We start from the raw sequence: 14,455 nt of genomic DNA, 5'->3' as shown, positions 1-14,455 counted from the left end.
TTTTTTCTCATCATGCCCATTCTATACTTGGCTCCTGATGCTGACATTCCCATAAGTTGTTCTAGGAGCACAACTAGGATGTAGTTAGGTAGTCAAAAACTCTTTAGACCCTTAGAAGATTAGAAGTCCTCTTCTAGACAAAGGAGAGAGAAGGGTATGGAGATTAAGGCCAAGGCTGGGGCATGGTCTTTTCTCCTCCATCTGAGTGATTCTTCCTTAGGGGCTGGCTGGCTTTCATTTAGCTTTCTACCCACTTTTTTTGGCTGGGGTTCTGAACTGCTTTGCAATTTTATACAAAACTTGCAGGACATGGCTCAGTCTCCCTAACCAATACCAACATACCTCCTATGTGGTATCATCCCAATTCATCCCATAGACTTTATTCCAGTAACCTAATTGTTAACCATTCAAATTTTACTGATTAGATTCCTACTACAATCAAGGCTTTGTGATACTCATCCTTCAAGATCCATTTTACATGCTCCTTCCTCTTGATTACCTCGTTTATAAATTATTTTTGTTTCCATAAGCCCTACAAAACTCTTTGTATCTGTATTATGTTCTAATTTTATTTATTGTAGTCATCAGAACAATATTGCATATTGTGGTATGTTTGTATGTGTCATATAATACCTGTTAGATTTAAATTTCCATGAAATCAGAATCTTTATATGTCTCTCAATTCCTAGTACAGTGTACTTAATGAATGGTTGAATGAATGAATGAAAAATTGCCTACTCTCTTCCCTCAAGGAGTTTACAATCAAGTTTACAATCTCATACACCAAATAAAATAGGCATTTCCATGTATGAAGTTAAAAAGAAAACCAAGCTGTACGTAATAGAAACCTATTATGTATAGCTTGGTTTTCTTTTTAAATATATAAGAAATTTAACATATAAATTTCATAGTTTTTCTACTTGTCTATTATTCTTTCCAACTTTCATCCTGTTCTTTTCTGTGCAATAAAAAGTATCAATGACTCTCTTTTGTTTCTCCTTCTTTCCTCCCTCCCTCTTTCCTCCTCCCTCTTCCTCCCTCTTCTTCTTGTTCTTCCTTCCTTTCTTCCTTCTTTCCTTCCTTCCTTCATTTCTTTCTTCTTATCTCTCTCTAGCATCTCTCTTTCTCCTACATACCCCTATTTGGAAAGAAAAAGCAACCTTTGCAACAAATATATTCAAGCAAAAGAAATCAAAACATACTTTATAGCATATAGCATAATCAGTCCTCTGTAATTATAGTTGGTCATTGCTTTGATTAGATTTAAGTCTTAAAAGCATTAAAAAATATCATTATTGTAAAAGTTGGTCTCCTGACTCTGCTCATGTCAGTCTTTACCAGGTAATTCAAATATCTATCGATTTTTGTAAATCCATCTCTTTATCTTGTTATAGCATAATAACATTTCATTATGCAGTTAGGTGGTGCAGTGGGTAGAGTGCCAGCCCTAGAGTCAGGAGGACCTGAATTCAAATCTGGCCTTAGACACATAACTAGCTATGTGACCCTGGGCAAGTTATTTAACCCTGGTTACCTCAATTCCTCATCTGTAAAATGAGCTGGAGAAGGACATAGCAAACCCCTGGAGTATCTTTGCCAAGAAAACCCCAAATGGGGTCAGAGAGATTTGGACACAACTGAAGCAACTCAACAACAATAGCAAAACATTCTATTAGGCTCATATAATAATAATTTGTTTAGTCTCTCCTCAGTTAATGAGCATACCCTTGTTTTTCATTTCTTTGCTCTTACAAAATCAGACATAAGAATTTATATCGACTTAAAAGCCAACATATTTTGACTTAAGGAGATAAGACATCTTCTTGTCTTTGAGTATTTTTAAAGGTGTAATGAGAAAAGAGATTGAACTTATGCTGTTTGGCCCACAGGCCCACAGGAGCAGAACTAGGAGCAAAGGGTGTAAGTTAGAAAGACTCAAAATGAGGCTTGATAATGAGGTTAAAAACAAAAACAAAAATAAAAAACCCAACTTCATAATAATTAGAGCTATGCAGAAATGAAATGGTATACCAATGAAAAACAGTGGATTCTCCTTCAATGGAGGTCTTCATATGAATGCCAGATGGCTAGTTTTGGGACATATTGTAGAAAGAATCCTCATTAAGGTAGAGGCAGGGCTAGACTGCCACTGACGTCCCTCACATGGTAAAGAAACTGTGGATAGAGGATTTTTAAGATCTCTTCTCGCCTTGCCATTCTATAATGATCAAAGAAGATTTGCTATAAGAAATTACGTACTTGATGATAACTATTTCAAAAAGAAAAATCAATCTTTAGCTGTTTTAGCTTTCAGGAGTTTAATATTTAGAGAACTGTAAGTGTATTTATAATGAAAACGTGATGGCTATCTTCACTATGGTGCTCACCAGGCCTTAATCATGAAAGCCTGCCATTAGATTATAGTGATTAGGAAATTTACAGCTTTACAGCGCTCACTACATTTTAAAAGCCTAAGTTTGTCAATAATGGGCTGTTATATTACTTCAAAACAAGGACTATAATATAGAAGAATTCACTTTCTACTAACACGTATGTATGTCATATGGGTATAATACCAATCTTCTTATATTGTTGTGCAAAGTTCCTCCTAGATACTTATGAATGACTTCTCATTAGAAAATTTAAGATTTGTAATTTGTACACATCAAACATATACTGAAATAAATTATTAATTTTAAGCAGGTGTTTCTTAAATAGAATATAGTACACTGAACTAGAGAGAGAAACAGTAGACAACACATTCTTTTCTGAAAATCTTCACAGATGCCAGTGACAATAAATGTTCAGCAATGACGATAAATTTTAGATTTTAGTGGGAAATTTGTTTCAAATAATTTATTCCCATGTAATCTCAGTCGGCTTCACCTAGCATCATATATCAACAAATCAATGCATACTCTGCTTGTGAATTAAGGGAAACTGAAGTTAGCAGGAAGAATCGAAAGGAACTGATGGCTCACGGTTTTCCTCCCCTTCTTACCTGGACCATTCTTGTTTCCGTGGAAATGGGTATTGGATCAATCCATTTTGTCCTTCCCAAGGCTACTCTTGGATTTGGGGAAGATATGCAGCTAGGCTTCCTCTGAGAGCTGGGTCTAGTTTGCACAAAATTGTAAAATGGCCTCAGTTTTTTCTAAAAAAATAATTTGAAAGAAACCAAAATTCAAGATACCACGGTTCCAGTTCTGGCTTCAACCCTCACTAGCTGGGTAACCTTGTTCAAGACACTTACCATCTATGGACCTTAGTTTCACCATCAAGAAAATACGAGGGTATGCATAGGTGATTGTTGATTGTTGCTTTCCTGAATACATGATCTCCACCTGACAAATTTTAAGCCATAAAAATAATGACTATGGAGTTATATATGTCCTAGTAACTAAAATTCTGTGCTTCTACTAAACTTTAGCTGATAAAGGTGTATTGCAGTGGCTCAGTTTTGCTTTTTGTTGGGCAGGACATTTTGCATTATGTGATTTTTTGTTTTAAAAGTGATTCATGGTCTTGAAATAATCTTATCATCCATCCCCATCCCATCTCAACTGACTCTTTTGGGTTTTGATGCCCTGAATAGAGAGCAGTCAGTTTCCTGAGGTCATTTTCCAAATCGACTATGATGCCCTGTACCTATATTCCCTCTTTCCCTGATTTTTTAAGTTCCAGTTTATATAACCTCTGGCGTATGAGGGCCCTCTAAGAAGAGAATTTCTTGGAACTATATTAAATATGATTCTTATTTTTCTTTGCAAGTAAAGTCAATAAAAGAATCATTAGAAGAATGATAAAGCTCTGCCTTTAATCCTATAAGATACAGCCCTGTTTATTTCCTCAAGAAATATTCCATATTATATGTAAAATAGGCTTCCCAGGATTAGGAAATGACATGTAAGGGGTGGGGTTGGAGGTGCGGGTTAGGAGTGTTAGGGAATCATTTACAAGCCTGACTGTAGAATCCTGGATGGACAGAAAAGCAAGACTAGAACTGGGCAGGACATTCAGATAGTGTAATAAAATGGAAAGAACACTAGATTTGGACTGAGAGGAATTTAAACTCTAGCTCTGGCATTAGTTCCCTGGGTAACTTAGGACCAGTCACTAAATTTTTCTGCAATTGAGTTTCTGAATCTTTAAATGAAGGAGTTGGAAAAGATGATGTCTAAGGTCCTTCGCAACTCTAGGTCCTGTGGTTCCTCATATCCAAGAGCAAATATCCTTAACCATCAGGAAAACAACCAGTAGAATTTGATTTTTCATGTGGTTTGGCAAGTGGCCAGAACGCATATATCTTTCCTGTAGAGCCAAAATATGCATGAGAAGTGGTCCAATTGGTCCTTCCCCCACTATATGCTAAAATAAACAGGTTGAATTTGATGGCATCTAAGATCCATTCCTGCTCTAAAGCTATCATCGTAGGGGTGAGGTACCTTATAAAGGGCCTGTGGTTGGGAAATTTAAGCATCAGGCTTAATATCTTAGTGATATAACTGTGACTGTGACCATAAACATTTCTAGGATCAGGTTATTGCAAAGAACTATAACAAAAAATACCTTAATAAGATTTTCAGACTGGAGAAATGCTTTCTCTTTTCAGATCTGCCAAAGATTAGAAATGTGATGTAGGAGAAATCACTTCTCTCTAGGCCTCAGTTTCCCCACAAGTAAAATGAAAGTTTGCTAGATGATTTTTTTATGTCCCTCCCATATCTAATGGGTTAAAGCCCAAGCTGTATGTGGGAATCAGAGACACATGACTCTTTCTGAGAAAAGTTAAAGTTAGTTAAAGAAAACAAGGAGCCACCTATCTCTGATTCCTACAAGCAGAACAACTTTATACTGACATATTTCAACTATAGAAATTCAACGAGGCAAGCATATGTGGTGTTTTGTTGCTGTCTTGCTAAAGTGAATATATAGCTATTAAGCATAATATAAATTAGGCTTATGAATTATGATATTTTATTATGAAATTATGAAGGTTTACATCTTTGTGTATTGCTTCTACTATTTTCATATTTGAATATTAGTTTTTATATTTAGAATAAAATTTGAATAATTGATAACATAATTTTTATTCATGTATGACTATATATTTATATGTCTATACATATGCATGTGTATATGTACATATTCATAAGCATTTATTTGTACATATGTGTATTTGTGATTTGTAGTAGTGATATATCTTTACCTATACACACATAAAATATGCATATATTATATACATGCATATACATTTCCTGGGGGAGAATTTCTCCTACCCCCACAAAAAAGCCTAGATTTCCTGTCCAACTTTCTTATTTTTGTCAATGGTACCACAATTCTTTTTGTTTCCTAGGTTCAGATAACAAAAAAAACAACCAAACAAACAAATAAAACAAAACTGAGATATGAATGGACATATTGAGGAATATAATGAATATATATTGTGATTTCATTGTTAAAAAGATAGCCCTGAAACTGAGTCTAATATTGTGCAAGACCTTCTTCTAATAATCTTTGTCTTCATCAAAGGTCATCTTCTACTCAAATATAATGGGATTTATTTCAACCTCAGTCCCCCCACTGTCTTAGCTGCTTTTGATACCATTGATCCATGAAACTCTCCATTGAGTCATCATTTCAATCATCATTGAAACTCTCCTGCTTCCCATGTCCTTATACTCTTTGTTCACTTACCTCTTTGGCAGCTGCTCTTTTCTTTTTCCCTTATTGACTCCTATTTCTCTTCTTGTTTGCTGTCTCTGAGAGTTCTCCAAGTCTTTGACCCTTTGTTGTTCTCCATCCATAGTTATTCTCTCTAAGATTCTATCTGTTCCCATGATTTGAATTTTCATCTGTGTGTTGATGATTCCTTCCCCCGACTCCATACACCAAATTGACTGATTTAGCATTATCGTTGGAATTTCTGTCCTGTAGCCACTTAATTGTATTGCTGGCATTTTAATTCAGTGTGTCTAAAGCGAAACTCCTCATCTTTAATTTCAGATCCACTTCTCAAAAAAAATTAACAAGAACAAAAACCAAAACCATAAAAAAACTCACAATCCCTCATCAAAGCAAAACAAATAAACAAAAAACAGGATGATCTTTACACTTTTTTCCATTTCTTTCATTAATAATCCTGTTCTTCGTATCCTCCAGTTTTAAAATGCTGGTGTTATATTGAATTTCTCCCTCCCTTTCACACCCTGCTCTCATTCAGGTAGTAATTAAGGCTTTTTCTGGTCTTCCTTTGCATTGTCTCTTGTCTCTAAGAAGTATCTCTTCCTATTAATTTCCACTCTGACCACTCCAATTCAGTCTCTCATTCCTTATACTTTGCTTACTTCAAGAGCTTTCTTAAAGTAATTTCCCTTGAAGTAAGACTTCTCACCATGTTCTATCCTGATTAATAGGGCTAGGTTAATCTTTCTAAACACTGATTTTGTCATGTTGTCTTTATCGAGAATCTAAATGACTAATTTAGATGCAGTCCAAGTTCCTTAGTCTTGTCTCAAAAGCTTTCTATAAAAAGGTCACATCTTGTCCAAATGTATTGTTTGTTCCTCCCTAGTATTGCTCATCTGTTGACTCTTCCTTGACTGGCATTTTATTGTGGTACATGCATTCACTATTACCTACTCAACAAAGTCCAGACTCTAAGCTTGGCTTTCAAGGACCTCCACAATTTGAGACCAACCTTTCTAGCCTTATCTCACAACTATAATACTTTAGACTAGTCATTCACTCTGATACCCTATTTTGATTTTTCTTTATATGTGTACCAGCCTTATTTCTCCCTACTATAATATTCCTTGAAAGCAGGGATTATGGACACCCCCCTTTCTATCTTCCTCAGTAATGAGCACAGCACATTTACTAAGTCACTCAACAAATATTAAGTTAAAATGAATGATATGCATCCTATTTTTTACTCATATTTTTACCCCAAATGAAGTATGTTCCCTCCCTTATGCCAATCCAAATATTATGTCTTCCAAAACCCAACTCAAGATTAATTTCCCAAAACCTTTCCTTACCTATACTTGTCCCACAATGTTTTTTTTTTCCTGACTCTGGATTACAGATTATGTGTATCACAATCTCATTTTTACCTGTTTATGTATTGCCTTAGAATGCTTCTGTAGTTGTTTCATTCCTGTACTTCTTTATCTCCCTAGCATGACTCTAAGTACCTCAAGGGAAAGTCTGTTGTAGCTGTCCCTCAAATCCAGGCACCCAGCCTATTTTTAATAAATATTTATTAGATGAGTTTTTCCCTAGGGACCATAGAATACAGGAGGGCTAATTTTATAATAAATGGTCATCCACAATCCAGGGCCATTCTACCCTTTCACATTATTCCATATTACTTCTTTTCACACATTCTATGCTACAATTATATTGCCCTTCTTCTTGCTGTTTCACACCTCCAGGCTTTTGCTCATGAGACTCCTCATGACTGACATTCCCTCTTTCTCCCTCTTCACTTTTTGAATCTCTACCCATCTTTTAAACCAGCTGTTCTCAAACTTTTTAGCCTCAGGATCCCTTTATGCCCTTCAAAATTGTTGAGGACTCAAAATAGCTTTTGTTTATTTTGGTTATATGTCTCAATGTTTACCATATTAGAAATTAAAAAGAATAAATTTAAATGTATTGATTAATTCATTTAAATGACAATAAATCCACTGCATATCAACATAGAACATTTTTATGAATATAACTATACTTTTCAAAACAAAGAAAAATTAGTGAGATGAGTGAGATTGTTTTACACATCATGGCAAATCTCTTTAATGTCTAGCTTAATAGAAGTTGTGTGTTCAATCATTTTTCAGTCATCCATGATCCCATTTGAAGTTTTCTTGGCAAAGATACTCGAGTGGTTTGCCATCTCCTTCTCTAGCTCATTTTACAGATGAGGAAACCGAGGCAAACAGAGTTAAGTAACTTGTCCAGAGTCACATGGCTAGGAAGTATCTGAGGCCAGATTTGAACTCATGAAAATTAGTCCTCTTGACTTAGGCCCAGCATTCTAGGCATTGTGCTACCTACCCCTAATAGAAGATAGCTGAATTCTAAGATCTGCTTCTACAATCAATATATTGCATTTTTTCTGGCTAAAATATATCAAGGAATTCTGACTTCACACAGATATGTAATTGGAAAAGGGAGGAGTATGTTATTAGGTAAATGATATCTCAGTAATTTTACGAAAATAGTTTTGACTTGGAGAACCAAGACTTGATCTTCAGGGGTGTTCAAATGATACTTTGAGAACTGCTGCTTTAAACCAAATGCAAATGTAGCTTTCTCCATTAAGCATTCCCTAATTGAGCTGTCAATGGCCTTTTCCCTTAAACCTCACATTTCCCTTATTTTATCGCCAATACACTTAAAGTTGATAGAGGGTTAAAACAGTAATCAGTCAGAAATGAATTAAAATTGTGCCCCTGGACAAGTTATTTAACCTCTGTCTACCTCAGTTTCCTCACCTGTAAAATGAAAATGGTAAGAGTGTCTATTTCCTAGGGTTATTGTGATAAAATGAGATATTTGTAAAATTCCTTATACATCTTACAGTGTTATATGAATGCAAGCTATTATTATTGTTATTGTTATTATTACCATTAACTACAGAAACTGTAGTTAATCTAATTTTAGATCTCCCACCAGTGCCTAAAACATTGCTCTGCATACGGTTGTTCATTAATGAATGTTTGGTGAATATTGCTGAATTAAATAATTTTAGTACCTATGTAATTTACAGTTATGATAGGGGATAAATCCTGACATCTAGAGAGAAAAATATGAAAGTTATCATGTAAGTCTGGGGATACAAACAGAAGGCCACTACTAATCTTATTTAAGAACCAAGGGATTGTACATACTTCCTCTTCTACCATTCCTTCAAAAAGCCACGCTCTTTAGGGTTTGAAGGGAAAAAAAAGATTGCTGATATGGAGTTTTATCCCTTATTTCCAACTGATATTTCTTAGCCTTCTTTTTATTTATTTATTTGTTTGTTTATTTATTTATTTTTAGGTTTAGTTTTCAACATTCACTTCCACAAGATTTTGAGTTTCAAATTTTCTCCCCATCTCATCCCCCTCACCCCAAGATGGCATGCATTTTTTGTTCCCCTTCCCCTAATCTGCCCTTCCTTCTATCTCCCCCCCCACTTCTCTGATCCCCTTCCCCTTCTATTTTCCTGTAGAGCAGGAGAGATGAATATACCCCATTTTCTCAATTTCTTATTTCCCAGTTGCCTGTGAAAACAATTTTTTAACATTTGTTTTGGAACCTTGGGTTCCAAATTTTCTCCCTTCCTCCCTACCCACCCACCCTCATTGAAAAGGCAAGCAACTCAATACAGGTTATACATGTGTAGTCACGCAAAATACTTCCATAGTAGTCATGTTGTGAAAAACTAACTATATTTCCCTTCATGCTATCCCCCCATTTATTCTATTCTCTTTTGACCCTGTCCTTCCTTAGAAGTGTTTGCTTCTGATTACCCCCTCCCCACTATCATCTCCCTGCTCATTTGTCTCCTTCCCCACCTATTTTCCTGTAGTGTAAGATAGATTTCCATACCAATGGAGTGTGTATGTCATTCCCTTCTTAAGCCAAGTTCTATGAGAAAAAGATTCACTCATTCCCTCTCACTTTCCCCCCATTTCTCCTCCACTGTAAAAGCCTTTTCTTGTCTGTTTCATGTAAGATAATTTACACCATTCTATTTCTCCCTTTCTCCTTCTCACAGTATAATCCTCTCTCACCCTTTAATTTTGTTCTCCAGTTATCACCCCTTCATCTTCAACTCACCCTGTGCCCTCTATCTATCTACCTACCTATCTATCTATCTATCCATCTATCTATCTGTCTATCTACATATAATTTTTCCCTCCAACTACCCTAACATTGACAAAGGTCTCATGAGCTACAAATATCATCTTTCCATGCAGGAATGTAAACAGTTCAACCTTATCAAGTCTCTAATGATTTCTCTTTCTTATTTACATCTTCATGTTTCACTTGAGTCTTGTATTTGAAAGTCAAATTTTCTATTCAGCTCTGGTCTTTTCAGCAAGAATGTTTTAAAGCCCTCTATTTCACTGAATGATCATCTTTTCCCTTGAAGGATTATACTCAGTTTTGCTGGGTAGGGGATTCTTGGTTGTAATCCTATCTCCTTTGCCCTCTGGAATATTATATTCTATGCCCTGCAGTCCCTTAATGTAGAAGCTGCTAAATCTTGTGTTATCCTGATTGTCTTTCCACAATACTTGAATTGTTTCTTTCTGATGCTTGTAATATTTTCTCCTTGACCTGGGAACTCTAGAATTTGGCTATGATATTCCTAGGAGTTTTCCTTTGGGGATCTCTTTCAGGAGGTGATCAGTGGATTCTTTCAATTTCCATTTTGCCCTTTGGTTCTAAAATATCAGGGCAGTTTTCCTTGATAATTTCTTGAAAGATGATGTCTAGGCTCTTTTTTTGATAATGGCTTTCAGAGAATCCAATCATTTTTAAATTCTCTCTCCTGGATCAATTTTCCAGGTCAGTTGTTTTTTCCAATGAGATATTTCACATTGTTTTCTATTTTTTCATTCTTTTGGATTTGTTTTACAGTGTCTTGAATTTTCATAAAGTCACTAGCTTCCAATTGCTCCATTCTAATTTTTAAGGAAGTATTGTCTTTAGTAAGCTTTTGGACTTCCTTTTCCATTTGGCCAATTTTGCTTTTTAGGGCATTCTTCTCCTCATTGGCTTTTTGGCCCTCTTTTGCCATTTGGGTTAGGCTATTTTTAAGGTGTTATTTTCTTCAGTATTTTTTGGATCTCCTTTAGCAAGTTGTTGAATTGTTTTGCATTATTTTCTTGCATCCCTCTCATTTCTCTTCCCAGTTTTTCTTCTACTTCTCTTACTTGTTTCTCAAACTCCTTTTTAAGCTTTTCCATGGCCTGAAACTGATTCATATTTTTCTTGGAGGCTTTGGGTTGCAGGAGCTTTGACTTTGTTGTCTTCTTCTCGTTGTATGTTTTGATCTTCTTTGTTTTCAAAGAAAGATTCTATGGCCTGACTTTTTTTGCCCAGTTTGCTCATGTTCCCAGCCAAATACTTAACTTTTAAACTCTTTGTTAACATAGGGGCCTGCTTCCAGTATAGAGAATGCAGTGTCCCAAGCTTCAGGGATTTTGTGCAGCTGTTTTCAGAGATACTTCTAGGGACCTATAAATTTCTGGTTCTTCCAAAGTGGTATGATAAGGGGTGAGGTGTTTTCTCCTTTCCTGGCCTGCGCTCTGGTATATGAGTGACCACAAGCACTCTTTTCTGTCTTGGAACTGTGAGAAGGATTTCCTCTCTACTGCCACTACATGTTCCACCATGCCAGCACTTCTCCTTGCCCCAGGACCGCTACCCAGTACTGTGACCCAGATCTAAGCACAGGCAAAAGTATAAGCCCTAACAATTTGAGCTATCCAAAAATGATGTGGATAGGCAAAGCAAGAGAATCTTGCACCAGCAGAGAGATCCCTACAATCCCTCTCTGATCAACCACTCGATTCCCCCTCAGTCTGTGGACCAGAAGTTCCTGAAGCAGCTGCTGCCCCAGGGCCAAGCTTGGGGACTGGAACTGGACCACACTTCTCTCTCTCACTGCAGTCACAGACTTTTCCCACTGACCTTCAAAATTGTTTTTGGTGTTTGAGGGTTGAGAAGTCTAGAAACCACCACAGCTGCCTGTGATTCAGTCCTCTGAGGCTTGCTCCAGGTTCGCTGAGGCCTGCCTTGCCTACATGCCCTCGCCAAACTGCGCTCTTCTCCCTGCTCTGCATGATATAACTTTCTGATCAACCATCCAGGCTGTCTTGGACTGTAAATTTGTTTCACTCTGTCTTTCTGTGGATTCTGCTGCTTTAGAATTTTTTTAGAGCCATTTTTATAGGTATTTGGATGGGTTTGTGGGAAAGCTCAAGCAAGTTACTGCTTTTATTCCATCATCTTGGCTCTGCCCCCCTCTTTTTTTCTTTTAATCTACTCACTTTGGAATAAACTAGTAAAAGGTATTCTCTGTTTTTATTAACAGCCTTCATTCTACTCACTATAAATGCATTTTGGTACATAATCCCAATGCCTGCAGAAGAGCAGCCAAAGCTGTAGAAACAAAGAATTGTCACTTAAGTCTGCCAAAATGCTCTCTGAGATATAAAAGTCACCATTTTCACAAGGCATTTATGGATGCATTTATGAAGAACATTACACTGCTCTATAGAACTGAGAATATAAGAAATGGATGATGAAAAGAGAGTGGAATGCACTTACATCCTTGGTGATGCATCATCTCTGTTTTTGTAACTACAGATCAGCCAAGTGAATCCACCTAAATGAAACCTTATACCCTGGTTGAATTAACTTGGCTACTGTTAATAGATACTTGGTTCTCCTTGAACCAAGTCTGGATAGAAGAGAATAGTGGGACCCTATTATTTTCTTTTGTTCTTAACAGAGGGAGATATTCTTCTCTGACATCAGATAGAAGACTTAAGGTACTTATATTATTTAATTATCATTAGTCATAATTAGGATCATTTAGGGGTGTATGTATGTGTATGGGAGGAAGAGAAAGAGTGAGTGAGTGAGAGAGAGAGAGAGAGAGCTGGCATATGGAAAGAAGGTCCATCTTGTTTCTGGCTTGATCCCAAAAAGGCAGGACTAGAAGAAATGAGTGAAAGTGGAGGAAGGTAGAATTCAAATTTTCAACTTGAGATAGAGACAAACTTCCTAACAATTATAAGTATCCAAAAGTGGTCTAAGCTTAGGTTCCTCCTTACCAGACATCATCAAATGGATTTTTTTTTACATTTACCCCAATTTGATTTAATTTATTACAGCAAATAATCATCATGTGCAAAGACACCATTTTAAAGATATAAAAATGAAAGATGACATAGCCCTTGTTTTTAAAGACTTACAATCCACTGGGTGCGTGGGTGGGTCATAATGGGTACAAAGATAAGATAGAATGTTGTAGGGGTCTAAAAGTTAATATAGCTAGGTGAATTAGCCATAATTATAATTAATGTGAATGAAGAATCCTGTGAAGGGGTCACATATGCCCTATTTTTTTTTAAAATTACTTTATTTTACATTTATGGAACAAAACAAGCATTTTCATAACACAGGACAATAAAAAGATGATTGCGCATGAAACTGCAAACCTACCATGTAAAACTTGCCATTTCCTCCAAATATACAACAAAGTTATCATGTAAATTTCTTTTCCCCCCTTTTTTTCTTTTATTTTCTTCTCTCCCTGCCTCTCCCAAGATAGCTTTAATTAGACATAAATACACACACACATACATACATATATGTATATAAAATTGTTCTCTACATACTTCTATTTATCAGTTCTTTTTCCAGATGCAGATAACATTTTCTTCATATGTCATTTATTTTTAATTTGTGTATTTATAATTGTCAAAATTACTAGGTTGCTCAAAGTTGTTCTTAAAAATACTACTGTTGTTACTGTATACAATGTTCTCCTGGTTCTGCCCACTTTGCTCTTCATCATTTCTTGCAAGTCTTTCCATGCCCTTCTCAGTTCATCGAGCTCATAATTTCTTTATTTTTTAAAATTGTTCATTGGCTTTAATGAACTGTCTGCCATTAGAAAAGTTTCTCAAGACACATAAATCCTAGCTTAAAATTACTAAGTGTCCATGTTATGGAGGACTCTGGTATAAGGAGCTTGGTAGTAGATTCAGTACTAGGCTTGGAATCAGGAAGACTTCATTTCAAATTCCACCCCCGACACTTGTTAGCTGTGTGACTCTGGGTCAGTCACTAACTTCCATGTACTTCCTTGAACCAATCCCTTAGATCTATCTAGTAGGTTGCAGATTGGTTCTAAGAATCCCTAGTGCTAATGAAATCACAGATCCTTTGCCCTTCTTAGCAACACTTGCCAAGTTTCTCCAAATATGCCCTATGCAGTCATCTGTTTTAAACAGCAAGCCAACATGCAAAACTGAATAAAGCTTAACAAAATCTCTAAATTGTATCATTAATGAATAGTGCCAGATCTTATATAAATGGATATTTCAAACATGATGAAGACTATGTTACCAGTAGCTAAAGTTTCCAGATTTCTTGCTCTTTTGCAAAGGCCAAAGTTTTTGATACCAATATTTAGGGTTGTGGTTGTCTCTTGTTAGATACTGAATGTTCTAAGCCATATCCATGTCCCTCCCACAGCTGCAGTTTTAAATGGAATCTGCATACATAAAAATATGGAACACTTCATGAATTTGCATGTCATCCTTGTGCAGGGGCCTTGCTAATCTTCTCTGTATCATTCCAGTTTTAGTATATGTGCAGCCAAAGTGAGCATGAGCTCATCATTTCTTACAGCGTAGTAGTATTCCATCACAACCATACA

The 14,455-nt window shown here is 36.1% G+C and overlaps 1 protein-coding gene and 1 non-coding gene across 2 annotated transcripts in view; one reads left to right on the top strand and one right to left on the bottom strand.

Moving 5' to 3' along the window:
• The window catches only part of HS6ST3 (heparan sulfate 6-O-sulfotransferase 3), an 824,577-nt gene that overhangs the window by 493,301 nt on the left and 316,821 nt on the right, over positions 1-14,455 (top strand). The gene's annotated exons all lie outside the window — the stretch shown is intronic.
• On the bottom strand, positions 14,301-14,405 carry LOC114038452. Its single transcript, XR_003568567.1, has one exon. It is a non-coding gene; the product is annotated as a U6 spliceosomal RNA (small nuclear RNA).

The sequence above is a fragment of the Vombatus ursinus genome, unplaced genomic scaffold (assembly GCF_900497805.2).
Source record: "Vombatus ursinus unplaced genomic scaffold, bare-nosed wombat genome assembly UNPS02011014.1, whole genome shotgun sequence".
NCBI lineage: Eukaryota > Metazoa > Chordata > Mammalia > Diprotodontia > Vombatidae > Vombatus > Vombatus ursinus.
Note: the sequence above shows the minus strand (reverse complement) of the source record. Positions and strands in the feature narration are given on the sequence as shown.